Genomic DNA, 17,851 nt, shown 5'->3' with positions numbered 1-17,851 from the left:
ACCAAAACCATACAGAGATACTACAAAAAAAGAAAATTAAAGACCAATATCACTGATGAATATAGATGCAAAATCCTCAACAAAATACTAGCAAACAGAATCCAAGAGCACATTAAAAGGATCATACACCATGAACCAGTGTGGGGTACCAGGGATGCAAGGATTCTTCAATATATGCATATCAGTCAATGTGATACACCATATTAACAAATTGACAAAGAAAAACTATGTGGTCATCTCAATAGATGCAGAAAAAGCTTTTGACAAATTCAACACCCATTTTTGATAAAAAAAGGAACTCTCCAGAAAGTGGGCATAGGAGTAACCTACCTCAACATAATAAAGGCCATATATGACAAACCCACAGCAAACATCATTCTCAATGGTGAAAAACTGAAAACATTTCCTCTAAGATCAGAAACAAGACAAGGATTTCCACTCTCGCCACTATTATTCAACATAGTTTTGGAAGTCCTAGTCACAGCAATCAGAGAAAAAAAGAAATAAAAGGAATACAAACTGGAAAAGAAGAAGGAAAACGGTCACTGTTTGCAGATGACATAATATTATAAATAGAGAATCCTAAAGATGCCACCAAAAAAACTACTAGAGCTAATCAATGAATCTGGTAAAGTTGCAGGATAAAAAGTAATGCACAGAAATCTCTTGCATTCCTGTACACTAATAATTTCTCTTTCAGAGTTTTCATCAAGGAAACACTCCCATTTACTATTGCAACAAAAAGAATAAAATGCCTAGGAATAAGCCTACCTAGGGAGACACAAGACCTGCATGCAGGAAACTATAAGACACTGATGAAAGAAATTAAAGATGATACAAACAGATACAGAGATATACCCTGTTCTTGGATTGGAAGAATGAATATTGTGAAAATGACTATACTACCCAAAGCAATCTACAGATTCAGTGCAATCCCTATCAAATTACCGATATCATTTTTCACAAAACTGGAACAAAAAATCTTAAAATTTGTATGGAGACACAAAAGACCCTGAATAGTCAAAGTAGTCCTGAAGGAAAAAAATGGAGCTGGAGGAATCAGACTCCCTGACTTCAGACTATACTACAAAGTTATAGTAATCAGGACAATATGGTACTGGCACAAAAACAGAAATATGGATCAATGGAACAGGATAGAAAGCCCAGAGATAAACCCATGCACCTATGGTCAACTAATCTATGACAAAGGAGGCAAGACTATACAATGGAGAAAAGACAGGCTCTTCAGTAAGTGGTGCTGGGAGAACTGGACAGCTCCATGTAAAAGAATGAAATTAGAACACTCCCTAACACCATACACAAAAATAAACTCAAAATGGAACAGAGACCTAAACGTAAGACTGGACACTATAAAACTCCTAGAGAAAAACATACGAAAAACACTCTATGACATAAATCACAGCAAGATCTTTTTTGATCCACCTCCTAGAGTAATGGAAATAAAAACAAAAATAAACAAATGGGACCTAATAAAAGCTTTTGCAAAGCGAAGGAAACTATAAGCAAGACGAAAAGACACCCCTCAGAACGGGAGAAAATATTTGCAAATGAATCAACGGACAAAGGATTAATCTCCAAAATATACGAACAGCTCATGCAGCTCAATATTAGAAAAACAAACAACCTGATCTAAAAATGGGCAGAAGACCTAAATAGACATTTCTCCAAAGAAGACATTCAGATGGCCAAGAAGCACATGAAAAGCTGCTCAACATCATTAATTATTAGAGAAGTGCACTTAAAACTACAATGAGGTATCACCTCACACCAGTTAGAATGGGCATCATCAGAAAATCTACAAACAACAAATGCTGGAGAGGGTGTGGAGAAAAGGGAACCCTCTTGCACTGTTGGTGGGAATGTAAATTGATACAGCCACTATGGAGAACAGTATGGAGGTTCCTTAAAAAACTAAAAATAGAATTACCATATGATCCAACAATCCCACTACTGGGCATGTACCCAGAATAAACCATAATTCAAAATGACACATGCACCCCAATGTTCATTGCAGCACTATTTACAATAGCCAGGTCATGGAAGCAACCTAAATGCTTATCAACAGACAAATGGATAAAGAAGATGTGGTATATATATACAATGGAATATTACTCAGCCATAAAAAGGAATGAAATTGGGTCATTTGTAGAGACGTGGATGGATCTAGAGACTGTCAGAGAGAGTGAAGTAAGTCAAAAAGAGAAAAACAAATATCGTATATTAACGCATATATGTTGAATCTAGAAAAATTGTACAGATGAACCGGTTTGCAGGGCAGAAATAGAGACACAGATGTAGGGAACAAATGTATGGACACCAAGGGGAGAATATGGCCTGGGGGTGGTGGCAGTGGGATGAACTGGGTAATTGGGATTGACATATATACACTAATATGTATAAAGTGGATAAGAACCTGCTGTATAAAAAAATAAAATAAAAATATGTAGCTGCTGTGTCCCTAGATCTAATCAACTTCTCAGCAGCCCCTAAACTGTAGTTTCCCTTCTAAGATATGAATAAAGAGGCAGATAAGTAGACAGAAGGACTAAATATATGCCCGAATAGCAATGATTATCCGTAGGCTGTGGAATGAAGAGAAGTTTTATTTTCTTCCTTCTGCTTTTCTATATTTTCTAAATTATGTGAAATCACTTTTTTTGTAAAAAGAAAAAAGGTACAAAAATTTAATAATTCAGTTAGCCCAGGAGGCCTTTGGGGGTCATGGGAATGTTCTAAAATTGTACTGTGGTGATGGTTACACAACCCTATAAATTTACTAAAAATCATTGAATTGTATACTTAAACTGGATGGATTTTATGGTGTGTAAATTATACCTCAATAAAGCTGTTAACAAAGAGAGAACTTCCATAAGGCTAAATTTAAGGGGCAGTAATCCCATGAGAATGGCCATGCAACAACCTCAGAGTGGTGGGAGAAAATAACAAGGAGAGGTCAGAGGAGCAAGTAATATGGACAAAGAAAGGAAGAAAGAAAGGCAGGAAAGAGGGAGAAAGGGAGAAAGAAAGAGCAGGAGAAAAGAGAGAAAAACAGAGAAACAGAGAGAGGGAGGAAGGAAGAAAAGAGAAACAAAGAGAGGGAGAGAGGGAGAAGAGTGAGAGAGGGAGAAGAGGGAGAGCAGGAGAAGAGAGAGAGAGAAAGACAGACAGAAAGAGAGAGAAAGAGCGAGAAAAGGAGAGGGAGGGAGGAAGAAGAGAGAGAAAGAGACAGAGAGAGGGAGGGAGGAAGGAAGAGAAGAGAGAAAAAAAAGAAAGAAATGAGAAATGGAGAAAGAAAGAGAAAGAAAGGAAGGGAGGGAGTGAGGGAAGGAAGGGAAGGAAGGAAAGGAGAGAAAGGGAGGGAAGGAGAGAGGAAAGGAGGTGGGAGAGAGAAAGTTGCTCAGAGATTAAACAGTTGTCCCACTATAGCATAGCTAAAGACAGCCTAGTTGTACAGCTCCATCATTCCCACTTTGTGGGATATATGTGGAACATCGACATGATGGTAAGTGAACTTTTCTTGCCCCTCCAACACAGCAGCAGAAGGCTGGTACTTTGAAGATGCTGATATAATTTGGAAATTCTACCACCAATTCTGTTAGGTTGTCCCACATACAGCAATTCTGGCTTTGTGTCTTTGAAAGACAGAGCGTATGCAACAAGCAAAATGCTCTTATGGTGTTGCTGTATACCACATGGACACAAAAAACTCAGTGTGTTTGTTTCGCCTAAATGGAGAAGTGCTGTCTTTATATAATTCAACTCGACATTTGTTGAACATCTGTTGGGTACAAGGAAATCTGCTTCTTATTTTGAGGGATATAGAGATGAACAAGGTATGGTTCTTGTCCTCCAGGAACTTAAAATCAAAGAAAGTAGATACATCCTATTTGTGGGGAGCTGCCACAATTTATGAAGGAGTCAAGGCTGGAATTTTGAAGAGAATTTGAAAACAAAGAGATAAGGGGGCACCTTCCAGCCTGGGAAACAGCATTCATGAAGGTACAGAAAATGGTAGATTTAAGGTATGATTAGGAAATGGGGAATCATTTGGTTTGATTGCATGCAGATTCATAAACAAATGGTAGAAAATACGTATTAGGGCCAGATGATGAAGGATCTGGGGAGTTTGATCTCTTCTGTAAAGTGGAGTCAGAGAAAATATTCAGAACAAAGTTATGTCTCAAGATACCACTTCCTGTGAAGGCTGTATGGTAGTTTTAAAGATATGTGAAGGGGGCTTCCCTGGTGGCGCAGTGGTTGAGAGTCCACCTGCCGATGCAGGGGACACGGGTTCGTGCCCCGGTCCGGGAAGATCCCACATGCCGCGGAGCGGCTGGGTCCGTGAGCCATGGCCGCTGAGCCTGAGCGTCTGGAGCCAAAAAAAAGATATGTGAAGGTCCATAAATTCTTTTTTTAAAATAAATTTATTTATGGCTGCATTGGATCTCTGTTGCTGCGCGTGGGCTTTCTCTAGTTGTGGCGAGCAGGGGCTACTCTTTGTTGCGGTGCGCAGGCTTCTCGTTGCAGTGGCTTCTCTTGTTGCGGAGCACGGGCTCTAGGCGCACGGGCTTCAGTAGTCGTGGCACGTGGGCTCAGCAGTTGTGGCACATGGGCTTAGTTGCTCCGTGGCATGTGGGATCTTCCCGGACCAGGGCTCAAATCCCCTGCATTGGCAGACGGATTCTTAACCACTGTGCCAGCAGGGAAGTCCCAAAAATTCTTTGATATGAATTTTGCATGTGGGAAGAAGATAAATTATTTGTGGCCAGAGGACAACTTGTGATGGCTTTAAAGATACATCCAGATTCTTCAATAGTGCTCTCCTGAAGGGATGGAAATTAATTCCCTCACCTGGACTGTGGGCTGTACTTAGTGACACTCTTCTACCCAATAAAATATGGCAGGAGTGATGGATGTCACTTTCAATGTTAGGTTATAAAAAGACCGCAACTTCCATCTGGAGAGAGCACTCACTCCATCCCATTGCTCTCTGTGGGAGAAGTCAGCTTCCATGCGCTCTGTGCTAAGCAGCCTGTTGGAGAAGCCCATGTGGTGAGAAACCGAGGCCTGCTAAAAACCCTATGAGTGAACTTGGAAGCAGATCTTTCCACAGCCAAGCCTCAGATGACTGCGGCCCTGGATAACACCTTGATCGCAGCCTCACATAGAGCTCTCCTGATCCAGATCCACCCAGCGAAGCTGCTTCTGGGCTTCTGACCTATAGCATTTGCGAGTTTTAAGCTAAGTTTTGGGGTAATTTGCTACGCAGCAGTAGGTAATACAAATGGCCTACAGAGAAGAGGGAGTGGAGAAGGCAAAGAGATGCATTAGGAGAGGTGGCATTAAACAAGAAACCATGAAAATGGACATCAGAACAGTAATAATGAGTAGAGAAGAAGGGATCTATGCCCAGGGCCTGAGAAATTTAATTGACAGGATTTATGGGCTGATCAGATTGGGATGGGGGCGGGTGTTGGGGGGGGGGAGTGGTACTGAGAGAGAAAGATGTTATAATGCACTTCCCATGTCCAGTTGAGAGGATCAAGAAGACGGCAATGTCATTCATGAAAAATGGACTACAGAAAAGGAAGCAAATGAAGGGGGTAATGGTGACTTGATTGTGTGTTGCCATGTCTCTGTGTGTTTGGGTTTTAAGCATGTTGGCTCTGATATACTAGCTGACACCTGCACAGACATATCCAAAAAGCTATTGCAAAACCATACCTGGCATGCCGAGGGCACAGCTGATTCAGACTAGAAATGGAGATGCCAAGTTATTAACGGAGATGGGGCACAATGATCCAGACTTTGAGCAGCAGGGTTCTAAGGCACCTTCCAGACTTTCAATTCTGCCATTCCCTGAAAATGAGGGAAGGTTGTTCAATATAATAAAGGTTCAGGGGGTCCGATGGAAGGGGATTTGGAAGGCAAACACTGAGATGAGTAACACGCAAGTACAGAAAATGATCCTTTGTCACTGGGATAATTACGGCTGGAAAAATCCTTCCTATATATACATCAACGGGGTTTTCTTTTTCTAATTTGTTTGTATGTGATGTAGGGAATGAGGAAAATTAAACAAGGAATGCTTCAGGGCATTTAGTCCCACTACTAACAAGGTATTGGTATAAATAAGTGATTTAACAATAATGTAATCAAGAAGCCAGAAGACAGAGAGGAAATTTGCATGACTTTCCTACAACACTTTATATTATGAACAACTTCCTACAGAAGTTTGTTTTACTTGCTTGAAAATACATATTTGTACATTAAATAGGATACATCTAGACAGCCAATTTATCCACTTAAATAAGAACCTGTGATGCTTGAAGCCAATATTTGAAAACATATCAAAGATCCAAAGTCAATATAGAGGACTCCAAGGAAAGATTCAAAGCCTCAGGGAAAATCATGCTGCCAAAACTAGAAGGATAATGAGCTGAAATTTCAAATTTTATTCTTGCATTTGTTAATGCATTCAGGCAGAAATGTTGCTTAGAATACATTTCTTTCAGCGCTTCTAATAGCCGCATGTCTTCATTTCTCAGCCTCTGCCTATTGCAAAATCACAGATCTCTCCAGGGCCCTTCTTAGGTCAGATAACCCTACAAGTTTGCTTTCTTGCCACAAGGATCTTTATGTCTCTGCTTGCTCTGCAGTCAGAAGCGGTCACATCCGTCCTGGAAATCTGGTGTATCCGACCATTTCTGCTTCAACAGCTGAGTCCCTCAGCACACTATGCCACATTTGGGGAGCTGGATAATTATGGACAGTCCCCACGCTAAAAGCTACAATTGGACACTTAATAGCAAACAGGTGTGGATCTCAGCTTAACTGTGCAACGAAGGCCACATTTCTTTGTTGTCTGGAGGTCAACCTAAATTGGACTCTGAGCCCTAGCTCCTCCTGGCTGGCAGGAAATCCAGTCTTAATCATTTGAGTCTACCTCCCTTCCCTCCCCTCTGGGTTGTAAAAAGTCCCAATTCCAAATCAGTCATCAATCAGTAGTCCGCAGTGGTTATAGCTGAAAAGTTCAGTGACCATCAGTTACAATTATTTCCTCTCTGCTGGGATGCACACATTCATCAGTGAGTAATAAGGATTAGAGGAAACTCCCTTCGCCCCTAGAAACTACCTCAATGACAGCACCATAATCTTGTTCTAACTCATACGTTACATCTCAGCCCTCTGCCTGCCCTGACGCCACATTTCCACCCAGGAAACTATCCAGATTCCTAAGCCCTTGTTGCCATATCATGGGGAATGTAGAGAACCCTTGCCTGGAATCATGGGAGCTGAGGCAAGACTGAGTATAAAGGACAGGGTTAAGGAACCATCCACACCTATACAAGGACCCAGAAGTTCATACTCAAGGTGTAGGTAGCAGTCTTGAGCCATTTAGTGGTGGGTGCCAGAGACTGCCAAGAGTCCAATGGATTGAACAGTTAAGAAGGTCATTTGGTCACTTTGATAAAAGCCATTTCAGAGTAGGAATAGGAAGGGAAATCTGAATGAAATAGGCTTGAGTCTAAAAAGTGTAAGATGTATACAAGTTTAGTCTGTTCTTTTGAAAATGTGAGAGCTAGAGGTGATTTGGGGGGTCTGCCAAGGCTTGTTATAGTTCTTGTTGTTGTTGTTGTTTTTAAAAGATAACAGCAACTTGAGTATCTTTAAAAGTTATAGTGTAGGAGCCAGGTTGAACATATAAGACAAAGAAGTATCAGAGGAAGCCATATCTTTTTTCTAATGGAGATGGGAGGGAAGAGACTCAAAAGCACAGAGAAAAGGGTTTGTTTGTAAAAGCAGAAGAGAAAAGGATGCCCCGTATGAATACAGGATAGGAGGCAAGGGTGGGGGCTGACTAAGGTCAGTCTGAGGTCATGAGGTGGGGAAGTTGTGGGAGCTCACACCTCAGAGCCTCATTCTTCTCTGAAGTACGAGACAAGGTCACCTGCCGCGTGATGCGGTGGACAGTGGGTTTGAGGCATGAGGCAAAGATTTTAGTTTTATTTACATTTTTGTTTTTCATATAAATATGCAGGACCTCACAAAATCTACTTATTAATTCTAAGAATTTGAGGATTCTTTTGGATTTTCTAGGTATACAATCACAGAACCTACAAGTAATGAGCTTTTTATCTTCCTTCATTAAAGTTGTGCCTCATTTCTTTTACTTGCCTTACGGCATTGGCTACAGCTGGGTTTATATTAATTCTTTGGCCAGGGATTTCCACACATGTGGAGACTAAATTCGGGCTCCACACCTTGTACGAGGCAGGTTTGGGGTTTTAGTTTCTCACAAGAGATTTATTTTTCCTCACTTCAAACCACAACTGGCTCTCAACATGGCTTCTCTCCTAGACCCATAGGCAGAGTTTTCTAGTTACACCTCCACACAGGGGCAGCCTTTCCTGAGGGGGCCAGCTTTAGTCTGGGATTCCAATTCCCACTCCCCACCTCAACACAGACCCAAGGACATCTCTCTGTGTGTACATGGACTAGCCTTCTGTGGCCCCAGGTATTTTTCTAGCCTGTGGATGTTAAACTTCAGCTCCTTTATCTGGGGTTCACATCCAGTCCTTTGGGACACAAGAACATCAGCTTGGATGTTATCTTGGATGCTCATCTCCCCCACCGATACAGAAGAACACATCTGGCATGTGGTGATTTTGTACATCACATATTTTGCAGTCTTTTAACTTGGGAATCCTGTGCTAAATAAACGAGTCCAGGCAGCTTAAGAGAGCACGTGCACTAGGTGGACAAGGTCACTTTGATTCTCATTGAATCACAAAGAGCACAAGCACCCACAGTTACCTGGTGGCTGAGCCAGGCCTAGACGTCAAGGGTTGTGGCTCTCAGTCCAGGGCCCTTTTGTGTGTCCCACATTGTGGCATCAATCTTAGAGCTGTGATGGCTTGCTGGAGTAAATAACTGCTCAGCTGGTAGAAACCTCAGAGGATAGACAATTCCATGGCCAAAGAAAACGACCTGGAGAGCTGAAATCCACATCCATTCTCCCACGTCAATTAGCTGATCTCACAGTGGAGAAGCAGCACTACGTGGCCTCGCCTGTCTGAAACTAGGAACTCTTCTACAGCAGCACATTTTGTTTAGAGTGAGATCTTTTTTACTGAGCACTCACAGAGTCCTGATCTCATTTTCCAAAGCGTTCTCTCTCAAAACATCATCAGCTGAAAGAAACTTCTCTTTCCATAAATTAATTTTGTAAACAACTTTTCATGAACACCTACCTTGAAGGCTAATACTAAATGAGATACACTTATGCTGGCAACTACAAATTATCTTGCTTAGGGGGCAGTTTTGCTCCCTGGGAGGGAATTTTAATCCTCGATAGGAGCAAAGCAACTTGGGAGTGAGGAGGTATGTCAAGCTGTCAACAAAGAAACCAATGTCAACTAATCCAAGGACACAAGCACGATGAGAAGCACTGGACTAGGTTGCCACCTGCTACAAATTTTTAGCTCTACCCTTGTGATTAATTCTATGTGTTATCCCCTAACGTATAACCCCTTGCCCTCCTATTTGTCCATTTCTTTGCTTATTGTTGTAAGTGATATCTCCTAGCAGAAACCAGAAATCCCACCAAACAACCAGATTCACCAGGAAGATCTCAAAACTAGGTTGTTAAATTCAGAAGTGCTCTCGTGCTGACTGGAAAACAGCTGCTGCCCCCAGCTCCTTGAGGTCTGCCTCCCACACTGCCAGGACCGCCCCAGGTCTGGGAAGGCCTACGTGGGTGCTGCCTGGGTACCTGGTGCCCACTGGCCTTCCAGCTAGCACACCACAACTCCCATGCACCAGCACCCATCCTTACTTGTCCTTCCAGCCACAGAAGGCTTAGTCCTCAGCTGGGAAGATGCCACCCCATTCGGTGGTGCTGGCTGACAGTGGACAAATGCCCAAGGCCTCTCTAGTCCCTGAGGCTCTGGCCAATCCTTATAGGCTCGTACTGCCCATACTGAACCATCACATTAATCTGGTCCAACTATAACTTCGGGTCTTCTGGTTATTTTTACTCAGCATATAACATACTAAAATAATGTAGCTTTTGACACTCAAATATTAACATTAACTACTTAAAAAAAAACCTGATTGCTGAGCAGTTTTTATATAGTGTGACTCCCAAACTATTGTTTCTCCTTAACAATAATTCCGCAATGATTTTGATTTTGTTCTTCATCTACAATCAATACGCAAAACAGTATTTCAGAAATGGAGTTCTTTGCTGCAATCATTGCCCAGACATTTATTAAGTTCCTGGCATTCTATTCATACATATGGTACAGGAAGACCTCAGAGAGATGGCAGGTTCAGTTCCAGACCACCGCAATAAAATGAATATTGCAAAGAAGTGAGTCACACAAATGTATTGTTTTCCCAGTGCCCAGACTACACTGTAGTCTAGTTAGTGTGTAATAGCATTATGTCTAAAAACACAACGTACATACCTTAATTTAAAAATACTCTGTTGCCATGGATGGACCTAGAGATTATCATACTAAGTGAAATAAATCAAAGATAAATATCATATGGTATCACTTATTTGTGGAAACTCAAACATGACACAAATGAACTTATTTACAAAACAGAAATAGACTCACAAGCATAGAAAACAAACTTCTGGTTACTGAAGGGGAAGGGGGGGTTTGATAAATCAGGAGTTTGGGATTAACATAGACACACTACTATATATAGACAACCAACAAGGACCTACTCTATAGCACAGGGAACTATACTCAATATTTTGTAATAACCTATGATGAAAGAGAATCTAAAAAAGAATATATATATATATATATGTATAACTGAATCACTTTGCTGTACACCTGAAACTAACATTGTAAATCAACTACACTTCAATTTTTAAAAAATGCTCTATTGCTAAAAAATGCTAACCATCATCTGAGCCTCCAGTGAGTCAGTAATAACATCAGAGATCACAGATCACCATAATAAAACAATTAAAAAGTTTGAAACATTGCCAGAATTACCAAAATGGGACACGAACACAAAGCGAGCAAAAGCTGTTAGAAAAATGGCACTGATAGACCTGCTCGATGCAAGGTTGCCACAAAACTTCAATTTATAAAAAACGCAACATCTGTGCAGTGCAGTAAAGCAACGTGCAATAAAATGAGGCATGCCTGCATAAGAATCAAGAAATTTAAATAGCCTCTGAACCCAGGAACACAGATAGGCAATAATGACATAGCAGAAATACTGATAACCAAAAAAACCCCTCCTATACATTGACCTACGAACTATTTTGATGCAATATTATTCCCATCCATATATATAAATCGTGTGGAATTGGGGCAGCATTTTTACTGTCTTTGCATAAGATTTGAAGGGTCATGGTTTCCAAGATCTGTACTCAGAGATGAGAGGGACAAATTCACCCAGAAGTAAACCCACACACCTACGGTCAATTCATCTTCAACAAAGGAGGCAAGAATATACAATGGGGAAAAAGACAGTCTCTTCAGCAAATGGTGTTGAGAAACCTAGACAGCTGCATGTAAATCAATGAAGTTAGAACACACTCTCACACCATACACAACAATAAACTCAAAATGGCTTAATGACAAGCATTAGGGCTTCCCTGGTGGCGCAGTGGTTAAGAATCTGCCTGCCAATGCAAGGGACACAGGTTTCAGCCCTGGCCCAGGAAGATCCCACATGCCATGGAGCAACTAAGCCCGTGCACCACATCTACTGAGCCTGAGCTCTAGAGCCCACAAGCCACAACTACTGAGCCCACGTGGCTCAACTACTGAAACCCGCGCACCTAGAGCCCGTGCTCTGCAACGAGAAGCCACAACAATGAGAAGCCCGCACACCGTAACGAAGAGTAGCTCCCACTTACTGCAACTAGAGAAAGCCCACACACAGCAACGAAGACTCAATGCAGCCATAAATAAACAGGTAGATAGATAGACTTAAGCATAAGACATGACACCATTGGACTTCCCTAGTGGTGCAGTGGTTAAGAATCTGCCTGCCAATGCAGGGGACACAGGTTCAATCCCTGGTCAAGGAAGATCCCACATGCTGCAGAGCAACTAAGCCCGTGCACCACAACTACTGAGCCTGCACTCTAGAGCCCGTCAGCCACAACTACTGAAGCCCACATGCCACAACTACTGAAGCCCGGGGGTGCCTAGAGCCCGTGCTCTGCAACAAAAGCCACTGCAATGAGAAGCCCGTGCACCGCAATGATGAGTAGCCCCCCTCGCCATAACTAGAGAAAGCCTGTGTGCGGCAACAAAGACCCAACGCAGCCAAAAAAAATAGAAGATGTGACACCATAAAACTCCTAAAAGAGATCATACGCACAACATTCTGACATAAATTGTACCAATGTTTTCTTAGGTCTCCCAAGGCAATAGAAATAAAAACAAAAATAAACAAATGAAACCAAATCAAACCTACAAGCTTTTGCACAGCAAAGGAAACCATAAACAAAATGAAAAGACAACCTACAGAATGGGAGAAAATATTTGCAAATGATGCAACTAACAAGGGCTTAATTTGCAAAATATACAAACAGCTCATACAACACAAAAACAAAAAAGCAAACAACCCAACTGAAAAATAGTCAGAAGATCTAAATAGCCATTTCTCCAAAGAAGACATACAGATAGCCAAGAGGCACATGAAAAGCTGCTCAACATTGCTAATTAATAAAGACGTGCAAATCAAAACTACAATGCGGTACCACCACACAGCAGTCAGAATGGCCATCATTAAAAAGGCTACAAATAACAAATGGTGGAGAGGGTGTGGAGAAAAGGGAGCCCTCCTACACTGTTGGTGGGAATGTAAGTTGGTGCAGCCACAATGGAAAACAGTATGGAGGTTCCTTAAAAAACTAAAAATAGAGTTACTATATGATCCAGCAATCCCATTCCTAGGCATATATCCAAACAAAACTGTAATTCAAAAAGATACACGCAGGGCTTCCCTGGTGGCGCAACGGTTGAGAGTCTGCCTGCTGATGCAGGGGACGTGGGTTCGTGCCCCAGTCTGGGAAGATCCCACATGCCACGGAGCGGCTGGGCCCGTAAGCCATGGCCGCTGAGCCTGCGCGTCCGGAGCCTGTGCTCCGCAACGGGAGAGGCCACAACAGTGAGAGGCCTGCGTACCGCAAAAAAAAAAAAAAAAAAAAAAAAGATACATGCATCCCAATGTTTACTGCAGTGCTAGTCACAATAGCCAAGACATGGAAACAACCTAAAAGTCCATCGGCAGATGAATGGATAAAGAAGATGTGGTACATATATACATGGAATACTACTCGGCCATAAAAAAGAACGAAATAATGCTATTTGCAGCAACACGGATGCAACTAGAGATTATCATACTAAGTGAAGTAAGTCAGAAAGAGAAAGACAAATACCATATGATATCACTTATATGTGAAATCTAATACATAACACAAATGAATCTATCTATGAAACAAACAGAATCAGGGACATAGAGAATAGACTGGTGGATGCCAAGGGAGAGGGGAGTGGGAGAGGGTTGGGTTAGAAGTTTGTGATTAGCAGATGCAAACTGGTATATATAGAATGGATAAACAATAAGGTCTGTATAACACAGGGAACTATATTCAGTATCCTGTGATAAACCATAATGGAAAAGAATATGAAAAAGAATGTGTACGTATGTATAACTGAGTCACTTTGCTGTACAGCAGTAATTAACACAACATTGTAATTCAACTATACTTCAATAAAAAAATTTTTAAAAAAGATTGACAAACTCAAATGATATTCAAACACTTGGGATCCTTGTTCTTCTCTAAAAATATCAATAGAATTTTTTAATAACTACCATGTGTTGGGCAAATATTATGTGACAGATATAATGCTACAGACTCATTGTCTCATTTATTCTTCTCACAAGTCTATGCTTAGATGTTATTCTGATCAGAAAGGTTAACTAACTCGTCCAATCACTATCCTGCCTCAGGTTTGTCTGACTCTTAACTATTCTGCTATGTTGGCGTGCGTCCTGCTCCTATTCTGACGTCTGACACCAATGCCAAAAGGAACAGATGCTCTGAACAAAGACTGAAATTTGACCTTGATTAGGGTACCCGAAAAAAGACACAGTCTTGTTCTCAAAAAGGAAGATTTCCTCAAATAAAAGCTCGTTCACTTGACAAATATTCCTTGAATCCTTATTGTGTGCTGCCTTTCTTCTGGGAGCTGATTATTGAAGTAAAATTGAGATGGCCGCTACTCACTGGGTAACTCAGCACTATACTAAGGATGATTGATGAAAAGGAGGGAACATGTAACTTATACTGTTCTCCTTAAGTATAGGAGGGAACTCAGCTTGAATCTAAATTTTTTCCACCACAGAAATCAGGTATGTTTATGGGCTTGGGAGGTAGAATACGGGATCCTTGGGCATGTAAGGAAATATACCATTAAAAGAAACTCATTCTAGGGACTTCCCTGGTGGCCCAGTGGTAAAGAATCCACCTTCCAGTGCAGGGGACTCAGGTTCGATCCCTGGTCAGGGAACTAAGATCCCACATGCCATGGGGCAACGAAGCCCGCATGCCACAACTACTAAGCTCGCATGCCTCAATGAGAGAGAAGTCCGTGTGCCACAACTACAGAGAAGCCTGCGTGCCACGACAAAGAGCCCATGCCGCAATGAAAGATCCCACATGCCACAACTAAGACCCGACACAGCCAAAAAGAAAAAAAGGAAAGAAAGAAACTCATTCTAAGGGAAGAGAAGTGTGAGAACAATTTGGGCACCAGGACAGTGGACAAGGTCAAAGAAGAAGGTTGGCCATCCAGATCACATGGATTGACGATGCAGTCCCAGAACCAGGGGCCCAAAGCAAAGGAGTGAACAAAACCCACAAGAGCTGAACCACCAGGTGCCCACCGTGGCAGTTCCATTCACAGGCAACAGGACCCACTGCCCATGGATCTTGCAGCAATGGGAAACTGCGCCCTCCAGGCAGACATCAGTGCCTTCAGCTTGGAGGTTGGGCAGCTTCAGGACAAACCTCGGCTCTGGCCTCATCTTTGAAAACCACCAACAGTGAATGAACCAGCCGCTATCTTGGGCGTTAACAGTGTGAAGAGACTTTCCCACAGAGATCTGGAGGAGGAGAGGGCACAAGCATGGGCGCCACAGGGCGGCCAAGGGACCTCTTTCCTGGAGCCTTCATGAGATCCCTGCCTGAGACTCCCAAGACCATCTGGAAGGAACTGGAGGGACCAGAGTTCCAACAGAGTGCTGGAGGTGGAGGCTGAGCATGGGAATTTAAGGGAGTGCTCATCGTCTGCCAATTTGTATTAAGCAGATTTGTAATACTGCAGTGTGAGAAGATTAATGAAGTCTCACTGTGCACGCGAAATGTGAAATAACTCATCCATAACTTTTAAAATTCAAGGATCTCTTAATCCAACAGCTGCGTGACCAAGTGAATTTCATATCGAATTTATCCTATTATCACGTGGCACAGGCACCTTTTTTTTTTTTAAGGGTTTGCTTATTTAATACATCTGAAAAGAATGCATATACAAAGAATTGAGACATGAGAAAGCATTGGTTCAACACTAATGACATCTAGAAGAATTCGGATTTGGGGAAGGTGGGGAAGATTACCTAACATTTTTAAGACTTGGACACTGCAACCAAGAAAAGTGTTAACAGGGATTTTATCAGCTTATGAAGAGTCTTCATAAGACCCTCCCCAGGATTCTTATTAAACTAGAGAGCCTCACCTGGCTGCTCTAGGGTTCCTCATATGCAAAACAGAAATAAGGGGATTCCCCTGACTGGTCTCCATGTGGTTAAATGTTCTCCCCACCCCGACCCTACCCCACCCCACCCCCAGCTTCTTAATGAAGGTCTCTATCCTCGTAACTTGAAAGAGGATGTGAATCACCCCATAGACATCTGTCTTCTAGCACCACCCCTCGGATTTCCTCTATATACCAGGTCTTCAGCTATGTTTTAGAACACTATCATACACTCTTAAGCTGCACATCTATGCTCAGCATATTAAGACAATGATTGACAGGGAAAAATTGTTTTTTCATTACATACTCAATCCATTTGCTGTATTTCAAAAGGTGCAATACTTTTCTTCATTTATCAGTGAAAGAAGTTAGAAATTAACTTCAAAAAAAAAAATCAGCAAATGGCAAACAAATTTCCTTGAGAGTCAGTCACATATATAGTACATCCTAGAAAAGAGGAGGGGCAAGACAGGTTCCACCCACTTTCATGAGTTTCATCAAATACTGGACCTACTCAAGGGTGGGGAGAAAAGGCAACTTTCATATAGGAGTATATTATTAAATGAGGCATTTACTATACTCCTTCCTAAGAGCACCAGGTGGGGAACACGTTTTCTAAACTAGATCTAGGAAGTGGGATGTGGAATCAATCCATCCTCCTCCCCTTAAGGGCTGTCCAATGGTTAATGAATTAAAAAAACATGACTAAATAAAAAATCCCACACACACTCCCCCACCCAGAAAAAGGAAAAAAAAAAAAACCCAGAAACTAGATGTCCCAGATTACTCGCCAAAGTGGAACCCGGAAACAGCTTCAACAACCCAAATTAGTCTGCTACAGAGTCATCACAAGCATGCCTTGCTTTTAAACAAAAAATAATAATTTTTTTGAAACAACAAAATAAAAACTAGTACTGATCACTTTTCTGACAATACATTATTACTCAAAATTAACTAGTATTGAGAAGGGGAAGGGGGCCATAGCTATGGGCCTTGTCTCACACGAGTGCGTGTGGGTAGGTGCAGGGCATTTGTCATTATTACAAAAATGAATTTTAATTTTTAATCTTTAGTTGATTTAAACATTGCTTTTAGTATGATGCCGACACCAGCTGTGCAGAAAGGGCTCTGGAGAGACGTTCGTAGCAGCACACACCTGCAGCTCTTCTTCAGCTCTGGAGGCTCCAGGGCAGCCAGGGTTGTTTCGTCAAAACACATTCTTCAGGCCTTTCTGTGTAAGTGCAGAACACTCCACATACTTGACAGCCTTCAGGTCACAGGCCAGTTTTTCAGCAGTCTCTGGGGTGATAGGCTTCTGTTTATTCTTAGCAAGTTTCTCAGTAGAGGGGTCATCTCTGAGATCAATTTGGGTCCCAACAAGCAAGAAAGGGGTCTTTGGACAGTGTTATCTCAGGCACCCACTTTTCTTAACATTTTCGAATGAGGATGGAGAGACCACTGAAAAACAGACTAGAAATACATCTGTTTGTGGATAACTCAGCAGTCGTAATCTGTCCTAATCCTCCTGCCCCGCAGTATCAAAAAGTCCAAGAGTACGAGGCTGTCCACCAGTCGTAACTGAGACTGCATAGTTGTCAAAAACAGTCGGTACATATGGACACTGCAGGTCTAACTCTTTATACTCCATGATCACTAAAATAATTCCAAAGCTTTTCGGAAAAAAAACAAACGGAACTTGCTGTAAGAGCCTCCTTATCTCAATGACTGCATTTATCTTTGCCGTAAAAAAGCAAAACCAAAATTCCATTATAACACAGAGTCTCTTGATTTCAGAAGACTGTCTTTACGAAAGGCTCATAAACTGCTCATGGCCATGGGCGACTTCGGAGTGGGTGGACAGAATGAAGCCCATAGACAGCTGAAAAAATGTGTGTCGTCTTTAATTTCTTTCATCAGTGTCTTATATAGTTTTCTGCATGCAGGTCTTTTGTCTCCCTGGGTAGGTTTATTCCTAGGCATTTTATTCTTTTTGTTGCAAATATCACTCATGATATACTAAAAGCAATGTT

General features: G+C 41.8%; 1 pseudogene; it reads right to left on the bottom strand.

The window, feature by feature from the left end:
• Nucleotides 1-16,883: 16,883 nt before the first annotated feature.
• On the bottom strand, nucleotides 16,884-17,469 carry LOC132418262 (cell division control protein 42 homolog pseudogene; annotated as a pseudogene).
• Between the last annotated feature and the right edge of the window lie 382 nt (nucleotides 17,470-17,851).

Source organism: Delphinus delphis, chromosome X (genome assembly GCF_949987515.2).
Source record: "Delphinus delphis chromosome X, mDelDel1.2, whole genome shotgun sequence".
Taxonomy (NCBI): Eukaryota; Metazoa; Chordata; class Mammalia; order Artiodactyla; family Delphinidae; genus Delphinus; species Delphinus delphis.
Note: the sequence above shows the minus strand (reverse complement) of the source record. Positions and strands in the feature narration are given on the sequence as shown.